Source organism: Balaenoptera physalus, assembly GCF_965194825.1.
Source record: "Balaenoptera physalus genome assembly, chromosome: 7".
Taxonomy (NCBI): domain Eukaryota; kingdom Metazoa; phylum Chordata; class Mammalia; order Artiodactyla; family Balaenopteridae; genus Balaenoptera; species Balaenoptera physalus.
This window is the reverse complement of record NC_138886.1, coordinates 70981761-70993063: the sequence shown is the minus strand read 5'-3', so window position 1 is coordinate 70993063 and position 11303 is coordinate 70981761. Positions and strand designations below refer to the sequence as shown.

The 11303-nt window shown below is 38.9% G+C and overlaps 1 long non-coding RNA gene across 3 annotated transcripts in view; it reads left to right on the top strand.

Moving 5' to 3' along the window:
• Positions 1-11303, top strand: part of LOC309664775 — a 113151-nt gene that overhangs the window by 54051 nt on the left and 47797 nt on the right. The gene's annotated exons all lie outside the window — the stretch shown is intronic.

Below are 11303 nucleotides of genomic sequence, written 5' to 3'. Positions count from 1 at the left end.
ATTATTCCACTGTAAAAACCTGCTTTTCTTTTCATTTTTATTCATATTCTTAAGGGAAAGATACTATAATAATTTTATGTCAAATATATATGGATAATATGAAACTATATTTTTACATTTTGACAACTGATCACTTGTAAAGAAGAGATAAGGGTGCCAAGTATAATCTCATTCATTTGTGATTGGTTGGTTTCACAAATAGAATCATAATATGTGCTTTAGATGACACAGAAATAATGAAAGGCATTAGTTAGATTGAACTTTGTTGAGTCCCTGCTTTTTGCGCAAGCGATTTTAAATTCTCCAAGCCCTCTTTTCTAAAATGGGGATCCATAGCGTGTTGTGGTTAAGGATGCAAACTCTAACAACAGATTTCTGGTTCAGACTTTGTCCTCACCACTCTGACCTTAAATGAGTTGTTCTGGGCCTTGGTTTTCTAGTGTATCCTAAGATAGACAGACAGACACATGCACATCTACACACATACATACATATGTATGTATATGTGTACTTACATACACCAGGCATGTATAAGAATATTCAAGGCCACATTGTTTGTAATGCCAAAAAAATAAATAAAATGTAAACAACTCAAATATCCACCAAGAGTAGAATAAATTATTGTAGCAATCATCCAGTGGAATATTATTCAACAGTAACAATGAATATATCTACACACATCAATAATGATGAATCTCAAAATAAGATATTGAAAAACCAGTAAATTCTAGAAGAATTCTAGAAATCTATGTTAGAACCACAGTCCTCTTAGACAATGAAACCTGATAGCTTTCAACCTTCACTAACCCAGGGGATTGTACCAGAGAGATTCTTAGATTCTCAGCCACAGATAAGCATTCTACTTGGTTAAGTGTCAGGCATCCAGTGGATATCCATACTGATGAATGTGAAGCATTTAGTTACCTGATATCAGAGAATTAAGCCCAACCTTTAAAGAAAAATGATAGATTAATATCTGCATCTTAGTTTAGGATCAAGTCTTGAACTTAAGCTATTCTAACTAGGGTCTAGTCACAGAATAATAGAATCATAGAATTAGTAAAAGCACCTTGACCATCATCTCATTCAATTATTTATTGTACAGCTGAAGAAGCTGAAGCTCAGGGAGGTTAATTAACTTCTTCAAGGTCAACAATGAGTTTGTGACACAGTCAGAACTAGAACACGAGTTAGGATGGAAGCTGCAGAAAATGTTCTACCATTGGTGTTCACCAGACTTAATAGAAGGAAAGATGGGAGGAGGATGGGAATAGAAGGGAAAGTAAGTGAGATCAGAAACACCCAGTTCCTTTCAAAGGAGCATAGGAACTAAAATCCATTGAAGCTTCTCTAGGATACAGGCCTTCACACCACTTTTGAGGTAACACCCCCGAATGAACTCCTTTTGAGCCAAATTCCTGGGAAGAAGACAGACTCAGCCCATTCTAATAGCAGATAACATATGCAATTTCAGAGAAGTCTGGCACCTTCAAACTTACCCTTGTCTCCATCACCTGCAACAAATCCATTTGATGGGCATACAGTACAACACTTGCTCTTACTTGATTATTCTGCTCTTGAATCATGTTTATCCCTAACCAATCAACAATCTAAGGCTAGCTTTATAATTATTTTCTTCAATAAGTACTCACAGGAAACCCATTAGAGATAAAGGCTCTGTACTGGGCACCAGAAATTTGATGAAAAGTATTTACTCATTGTGCTGCAATGAACATTGTCGAATCTAAAAAAAAAAAATGCTACTGAAGAACCTAGGGGCAGGACAGGAATAAAGACACAGACGTAGAGGATGGACTTGAGGACACAGGGAGGGGGCAGGGTAAGCTGGGACGAAGTGAGAGAGTAGCATTGACATATATACACTACCAAATGTAAAATAGATAGCTAGTGGGAAGCAGCTGCATAGCACAGGGAGATCAGCTCCGTGCTTTGTGACCACCTAGAGGGGTGGGATAGGGAGGGTGGCAGGGAGGCTCAAGAGGGAAGGGATATGGGGGTATGTGTATACATATAGCTGATTCACTTTGTTATACAGCAGAAACTAACACAACACTGTAAAGCAATTATAGACCAATAAAGATGTTAAAAAAAAAAAAAGGTATTTACTCAAACTCCATTTACCTTGTCCAATCAGGGAGACAGTGATTTATTCAAAAGAAAAATAGACCAACCAGAAGTAACTCTGTGCAGACTAACCCCCAATCTTTATATCGTAAGGACAATTAAATAAAAGCTCATAAAGAATCTTGCTTGCTTCAGGACCTTATCAGCTTGAGCCAGCTGATAGGGAAAGTAGGTCTTATGGTTGAACTCTTGAACCAGGAAAGGATCAGTCCAAAGTTTCTGTCAAGTGACGTGACCTACCAAAGTATTCCCATTCCTTGGCTTATCTTTATGACCGATGAATGATTGCCTCTTATTTGCTCTATATGTTTGGAAAATGTGGTTAAATTGCTGAAGCTGTCCCAAGCAAGAGGTTTCCTTCTGGGACAAAAGAAAAATAATCCCCTAAATACAAGGTTTAATTAATGGAAAAGTAGCTTTTGTCTGATGTTTGATGGTTTGGGAACTTTTTTTTAAACAAGCAAAAAGACCTCGAAGCAGAAACCAGACCCTTCTCTAACTTTTATATTCTAATCTCTTGCCACTCTACAGGGCTCGTAGTAGCATAACATACTTTCATACTTTCATAACAAGAAAGTCTGACCTCATCAGTTGTTCGCTCATTACCATTCACCAATTTAATGTTTCATTGGAAATTCCCGTTTAGGGGAAGTTTCTAAATCATAAAATAGGTCTTTTTTTGTTGTTGTTCTTTGTAATTAAAAAACATTGACGTGTAATCGAGGTACAGTGGATGATTTCTCGGAAGGAATAATTCAGTGGGCAAAGCCAAGTTTAAGCCTCCCTGATTATTAAGGGAAGCTAGATTTGAGATTGTAAAGCAGGAGTGTGACCAAACTGTGTGAGCATCCAGTGACCTCATGCACTGGTACAACTGAACTAGCTTACACCTTCAGAGACTGACAGCGAACAGCAGAGTTAATAACTATCTATTAAATGACCAAGCAATGTGCATAGACACATGTTCAAACAATGAGAATAATCGTCTCTCCTCAAGTGATTTATTGTCTGAAACACTGAGTTAAATGGAGCATCCACTATATCTAAATGCACCAGTCAGTGGACAAAAACTGTTCAAAATGCCAACCTCCATTGTCCATTGGGAGAGGCAGTCATTTATTCAAAATGTAGCATCAGAATAAAGTTACTTTTCAGAAATTAATCCTATTATAAAGGAAACAGAGAAAGACGAACCTAGAAGGTATAAACAAGTAAATAACAGTAAATATATCTATCATGAAAGATCACAGCAAAGTTTTTTCATCTCAGAAATTATTCCAATTTAAAGAAAATAATTTGAAAAGACAGATGTTTTCATGCAGAAAAACTAGGTTTCAGGGGTTGTCTGTTGGTTTCTTCACTTATTTTAGTTAACTTTTTCATCGAGGGCCAGTTTATTTCTCAGACCTTGACCCAGCAATAGATTAAAGTCCTTAATCAGAAAAGTGGAATGCCTTATCTAATGACACATATTCTTTCTCTGTCCTTCAAAGCACATATTGTCCCTCCAAAGGAAATTCACATGAAACTAAATGACACAGCCTATAGGTACCTCGTTTGGCGATCCCCCTGGCTTCCTGAAGACCACATCACAGCACCAGTCAGCCTCCTTTATAAGAACCAGCAGATTGCATGTGTAGTTACAGTGCTGGGTAGAGGAAGTAAGGACAGGAGAAAGCAACCTTAGGTCATCCTCCCAAGGCCCCTGATGTGGAAGGAACAATCACCTCGTACACACAAACGATCATTGTAATCCCCGGTACAAGGGTTTAGGGTGTGGGAAAGGAAACTCAGCACGGAATTTGAAAGCTAGAATTGCAAGGTGAGAGATCTGAGAGCTTCAAGAGAAGTCTGTTTTGTTTGTTTTCAGTCTAGACTGAGAGTGGACGACTTAGGAAATATGCTTTAGGTTAGAAGGCACCCGGGGGGTTGTTTTCTTTCTCTACTTAGAGCCCTGAGTAATAATGCACATGCCAGTGCCTGCACTCAGAGCTGACGAATGATGACAGAAATTCCCTCTTTCTTTCCACATCCAATCAAAAATCAAGGATGACTGCCACTACCTTCTTAGGACCTCCTCCACTTCTTATGTCTCCCACGCTACTTATATCTTCAATATTTCAGATGTCTCAAAATTTCTCACCTGGGCTAGAGCAATCATCTCCTAACTACTCTCCCCGCTGCCAGCCCCTCATCTGTTTTCCACACTGATTTTTAAAGAACAAGTTTGACCATAGGACTGCCCAGTTTAAAATTTTTTAGTAGCTTCCAATAGCCTTCGGGTTAAAATTCAAGCTATCCTAGTACAGGCTTTGATAACACAATCACCTTGATTCACATCCTGTCTTTGCTACTTACCAACTTAGGAAAGTTTCTTAACCTCTTTGATCCTGAATATCTTCATCTATAAAACGGGATAGCAATAGTCCTTCTCCATAGGTTTGCTGTGAAGTTTCAATGAGATACTTCTTTGAAAGAGCTTAGCACTGTGCCTACTTTTCAGTAACTTTTGACTATTAGCGCTATTATGGTTTCACCAACTTACTGTTAGCTATGAAAGCCCTTCCACAACTTGGCCCACTCTCCCTCTGCAGTTATCTGTCTTGCTACTAGCCCGTCAATAATCACAGGTCTTATGAAGTACCTACTGTGTGGCAGTTCTCAATGCCAAAGGATTTACATATATTCTTTAACCATTAGCAATTCTATAAGATCAGTACTAGCTTCCTCATTTTACAGATAAGAAAACTGAGACACAAAAAGTAGTTAAGCAACTTGGCCAAAGTAATCCAGCTAATAAGTGGTGAAGCCCATAGTTGAAATCAAAGCCCATCATACTCCAACTCTGTTTTTTCATGACTAACTATGCTGCCTTTACCCTACTTTACTTCCAAAACAATTATGCAACAGTATTTCTGGTCCTCATATGCTTTTCCAGAACCTTGCTACTTCTCCATTAAGAGGTAGAATCTGTGTCCCCTCCACTTGAACTTGAGCAGGACATTTTGACTACCTCAACTAATTGAGTCTGGCATAAGTCAGGCTATGTAATTTCTGAGACTAGGTCATAAACGGCAACATGCCTTCTATCTGGCAGTCTCTTTTGGAGTATGCACTATTAGAAGCCTAAGCTTCCATGTAAGTTCAGCTCCCTGAAGCTGCCATGCCTGAGACACCACGTGAAGAGATCACGTAAAGATAGAAATGCTTGAAAAGCCCCAGTTGTTCAGCCATACCTGAAGCAGACCCAGCAGTCACTGCATAGAATATAAAGGGGCTGTCCCCACCAAGCCCTGACCAAATTACAGATCTGTGAACTAAATAAATGATCATGATTATTTAAACCACTAAGTTTGGGAATGTTTTGTTATGCACCAATAAAAAACCAGATCACCCACAGAAACCTCCAACACTATTTAATCACTTTCATTTCCCCTGACAACACACCTCCCATGGCCTTCAAATATGCAGCTACCTCTGCCTACAAATCACCACCAGTCCCTAATGCCCCAGCCAGCACACCAATACCCTCATTTAGAGAGTTATTTTGCTTTCAAGGGTCACTGTAGATAATTTTTGTTGTAGTTTTAGTCATCTTTAATCATTGTTGTAGTTTTAGTCATCTTTCCCCAAATCTGGAAGTGTGTGGTTAAGGACCCAAACTTCAAGTCAAAGTGTCTCGGCTTAATTTTTTTTTTTTTTTTTTTTACTGCTTCCAGGTTGTAGGACTTAATCTCTTCAACCTCGGTTTCTCCAAAAGGGAGTAATAGCCAAACCCCTATCTTGGTATTGTAGGGGTTCATTTATAGCTCTGAGCAAAGTTCCTGGTATTTAATGAGTTCAATACATATTGCTGTTATTAGAGCACTAATTATATTTCATTGCAATTATCTATTTCTTTCTCTGTTTCCTCTTCTGAACAAGAACAGTGTATCCTCATGCTTGCCACCTGGGATATGCAAAAAAAAACATTTTTATTAATTGAATAAATGAATGAACAAACAAATGGATGAATGAATGAATGAATGAATGAATAAGTATGTATAATCTAGCCTCCCTTTCAACTCTTTTTGTCCTGCATGTAGGAGAGGAAGGATGATAGAGCTCTCCAGTCCTGTGGGAAACAGTCACAGTGCTGGCTGCAGGCTTTTCTTCAGGTCCAGTTCTTCTCTCTTTTCCTAGTGGTGCTGTAGTACCACAACCATGCAGAGAGCATGCTCACTTGGTCAAGCGAAACTTTTTACTCCTGAAAATCCAAACCAGATGGCAGGACTGTAAGGAAAGCCAGTGCCAAAATCTCAGATGGCCTCCAACTACAGATTGTCTTTCCTCTTCTAACCATTTTATAGCATGCCATCCAGATACCTGACCTTGCCAAATAAGACCAGTTAATCTTTTACAATGTCAGTCCCTTTTATGGACTCCACGATATGCCAATGCCATATGGTGGCAATGCTGTGGAAGGGACTCTGCTCTTCCTGACAAGCAGGTTTGTGCTGCACTAAGCAGATAATTCACCTCTTGCCTCGTGCATGATATTTCCCCACTGATTTCTGCTCACCAGAGGGAAGTTGAGAGAAATTACTAAACAGCAGCACAAACTTGATTAATAAGATGAGGAGATATTCTACACTTAATTTTCATTTTCACCATAGAATTTACATATATACATATTTATACCTAAAATTCTCATTATAACAGCTAAAAATCTAGATATGCTGGCTGAGTTCCAATAACTGCCATTGGAACTCAATGCTATCTAAGGATATCAATGTCATTCCAGTACATCTCAATTTTAATATCCAGAAAGCCCCAAAGCACCAGTGAGTCCTTCAGTATGCCTTCTTGCCTCAGCATAAAAGAAAAAGTTTAAATATTTTTTTAAATGAGTAAAATCCAGGGTGCTGGCTCTCTATAGTTCTAAATTGCTTTAAAAGTGAACGTGGAGTTTATCTTATTATTGTAGATTCTATGCTGCTTACGAGTTTAATCATTTCTGCATTCTTTCTCTGGAAGGAGCTATTCGAAGGCTGCATAATGCTGAGGGTTAGAAAGATTTTTGAGGCGTGGCACCATCTTCTCTGATTGGGCAGCAGATCTCGAACGATGTGGGCCTTTTGCCGTTGACTCACCAGAGGGCAGCAGCTTTGCAGCTTGATGTCAGCAGGCAAGAATGTCAGATACTTCTCTCTGCCAGCCGCTCCCCGCAGCCCCCAGCAGTAGCCCAGAATTAAGCAAAGCTGTTTCGGTTAGCCTCTGACCAGCCTCCAGGGCTTCTCGCTGCCCTGGTTACCATGCTCCAGCAAAGAAAATCCCCACCAGATCTCCGCAGGGGAACGCTAAACTCTTCCAGCTATGTGTCTCTGGGGATACCAATATAATTGCCCAGTTAAGGTTTGGATTCTGGGGAGACCGAGTATGGTTTTCCAGGCACCCCTCTTTAACACACACACACACACACACACACAAAACACACAAGTTTTCTCTAGAAGGGAAACACCAGAATGCAGAAAGAAATCTGTAAACAGGCACTAGAAAAATTTCTAGATTCTAGATGGATTGTGTGCCGTTTGTACTCCTCACATTTAATCTGCCTCAATTTTCCACACATTTCTGACTGTTCTAGCTGAAGCCTCAGATGAGAGCTAGAACTATCCCTGCAGCCCTTTCTATCCTAACTTTCCATGATGCCAAGAAATTAGACAACTAGGAGCTTTCTGAGAGGATTGGCTTTCTGGTGCTCATGAGGCAGAGTTGCCTGCCCCCCAGTAGCTAGTCTCTGAGTACCTATTTTTATTTATTACATAGTTTCACATCTCCTCTCCCACCATCTTTCCACTGAGCAGAAAAGAGTCTTAGTTGTAAGTTAATTAAAATGCTCATATTTGTTTTACCTTTTAGATGATTCTTGTAGTGTTAGGCAACTGAAAGTTTACACAGATGGTAGCTTATATACCTAGTTAAGATAATCATTGCAAAGGTCAAGCAACCAATTAAACCAGTACAGTTAAGCCAAGGTGAAATTGATGAATCACAGAAACTTAGTGTCTCCTAATTCAACTTGCTAAAATGTGGGGACCCCAGATTTAAGGCTGTTTGTTTCGCTTGTTACACTAAGACCTGAGTCAGAAATGCTCTCTATGGTCTTGTCCTCATTCCATTTCTCTATCCTGATGGACGGCACCAGCCTCAACTCCCCATTCTGTTTGAATGTCCTCCAGGATCCTCTAGTTTGGTTACTGTAGTGGGCTAAATCATGATCCCTAAAAAGAAATGTCCATGTCCTAATCCCCAGAACCTGGGAATATGAGCTTATTTGGGAAAAGTTAAGATATGGAGATGAGATCATCCTGGGTGATCCAGGTGGTCCTTAATCCAATGACAACTATCCTTGTAAGAAACATACAGAGGAGAGACACAGGGAGATGAGGACAGGTCCTATACAGATGGAGGCAGAGGTGGAGTGATGCAGCCACAAGCCAAGAAACTCCTGGAGCCACAAGAAGCTGGAAGAGGCAAGGAATGGATTCTCCTCTAGAGCCTCTGCTGGCAGCACAGCCCCTGCCAACATCTTTGATGTCAGATTTTTTGCCTCCAGAACTGTGAATACATTTCTGTTGTTTTAAAGGAACCAAGTTTGTTGTAATTTGTTACAGCAGCCATAGAAAGCATTTACAAATGCAAATGCCTTGTAAGAATCATACAAGTAATGAACTGAGCAAGCAGTCTAGGTAGGGAAATTCTAGTTTTAGCAGCCCATAGAATTTTCATCTCAAAGCAGGGAGTGCAAGCGGTCTATAGCAAAAGTGAGAACAAACATCCTAGCCGAAAGAAGTACACATCACTCAGACCCATCCAGTTGGTACTGTGTGAAAACGAGCCCAGTATGGCCAGATCTTCCCATTTTTATTGCATTTTTATTTTCAATCTCCTGCATTTTAAGTGTTGGTTCAAAAATCAAACAGGCAAACTGCACTCTGTGGGCCCAACCAAATATGCTTGAGGTCTGATTTATGACCACAAGTGGCCAGTTGCAGCCTCTGGAGCCACTGACCCTTCTAACAGTATTTAAGGCATGTGCCACAGACCATTCACAACAGAACTAAGAACAGGACCTTTTTCCCCTCCTACTTAACCCGGTCTGCCAGCCTAGGCCACTTACATTCGAAATCTCTCCCACCCTTGATATAGGCAGAGAAACTTTTGGACCCTTGATCATTTAGAATCTAGAAGGAGAGTGTGTGTGTGTGTGTGTGTGTGTGTGTGTGTGTGTGTGTGTGTGTGAGAGAGAGAGAGAGATTTGAAGAGGATTGGGGTAGAGACTCTGCATACAATGTGTGATTACTTTTCTTTTTATTGGAGTATAGTTGCTTTACAATGTTTTGTTAGTTTCTATTGTACAGCAAAGTGGATCAGCTATATGTATATACATATCCCGTCTTTTTTGGACTTCACCGCAGAGCATTGAGTAGAGTTCCCTGTGCTATACAGTAGAGAATGACTGCGTGATTACTTTAGGAAGAAAAATAAAAGAAAAAAATTATTCATCAGGGGGAATTAAAACTCAAAAGCCATTTTTGGTGGTTATTTTATCACAGAGCATTAAAATATATTTTACTCGAAGGATTGGTATTTAAGTCAGATAAAACATAAGATATAAAACTGAGATATAATTTAATATTGATACAGCCTCTGTATTTAGTTTATTAAAAGTTGCTACTTCTATGATCATTTATCACATCTTAGAGCTACCTACTTCCTAATTCCAGACAGTAAGTGTCCTTTGGAGCACTACAAAGTAAGACATAACTAGATTGAATTTTTCAGGCTGACTATGAAGATAGTTATGAGCTTTGGAAGCACTACAAAAATGAAAGTAATGCAAAAACTTATATTGCAACTCTCGTTGAGTCTGCAGTGAGGAAAGAGATCAGTTTTCAAAATGACCCCTGTGTTTTCATGGAAATACTCCGAAAATAAGTAGGGGAAATTTTTGAAGGGTCCCTCTAAAAGGTAGAGGAATTTAAGATTTTCAGGAATGGATAGAGAAATGAGTCTCCTTATCGGCGGACAAGGATCCTTAGTCAAAGTTAAGGATACAAAGAACTCTAACAACACAATAAGAAGAAGACAAACAACCCAATTTTAAAATGAGCAAAAGATTTAAATGGACATTTCACAAAAGAAGATGTATATAAATGGCCTACAAGCATGTGAAAATGTTCTTAATATCATTAGTCGTTAGGGAAATGCAAATCAAACCCATAATGAGGTATCACTTCACACCCACTAGGATCATGTCCATCAAAAGACAGACACTGACAAGTAATGACAAGGATGTGAAGAAGCTGGAAACCTCATACATTGTTGGTGAGGACGTAAAATGATACAGCCACTTTGGAAAACAATTTGATTGTTTCTTAAAGTTAAATATTAATTTTCCATTCAACACAATTCTAATCCTAGGTGTCTACCCAAGCCAAATGAAGCAACACTTTCACACAAAGACTTGAACATGAATGTTCAAAACAGCTTCGTTAATAATAGCCAAAATGCAGAAACAACCAAAACGTCCATCACTGGTGAATGGATAGACAAAATGTGGTATATCCATACAATAGCATGTTATTCAGCTGTAAAAAAGAATGAAGTACATCTGAAATATGTGACAACATTTATAAAGCTAAAAAACATTATACTAAGTGAAAAAAGTGGGACACAGAACACTGCATATTATATGATTCCACTTATAGGAAATGTCCAAAAGAGGTAAAGCCTTAAAAACAGACATTAGTGGTTGCCTGGGGCTGGGGTGGGAATGAGGATTAACTAAATGGACATGAGGATGAAAATGTTCTAAAACTATTGTGGAAACTGTTACACACCTCAGTAAGCTTATTAGAAAGCATTGGATTGTGCACTTAAAATGGCTGAGTTCATGGTATATAAGTTATACTTCAATAAAGTTGTTAAAAAAAAAGCTAGAGAATCATTAAAAGAATAAAACATGACATATAAAAACATTTTCTCTCCTTTATCTCATTACCCAATCTATCAACAAATTCATCAATTTCTCCTACCAGACACCTCCTTTTTTAGAAATATTTCAAGTGCATAATACCTGTAGTTCAAAATACATGTACAAAATGCAACACAGT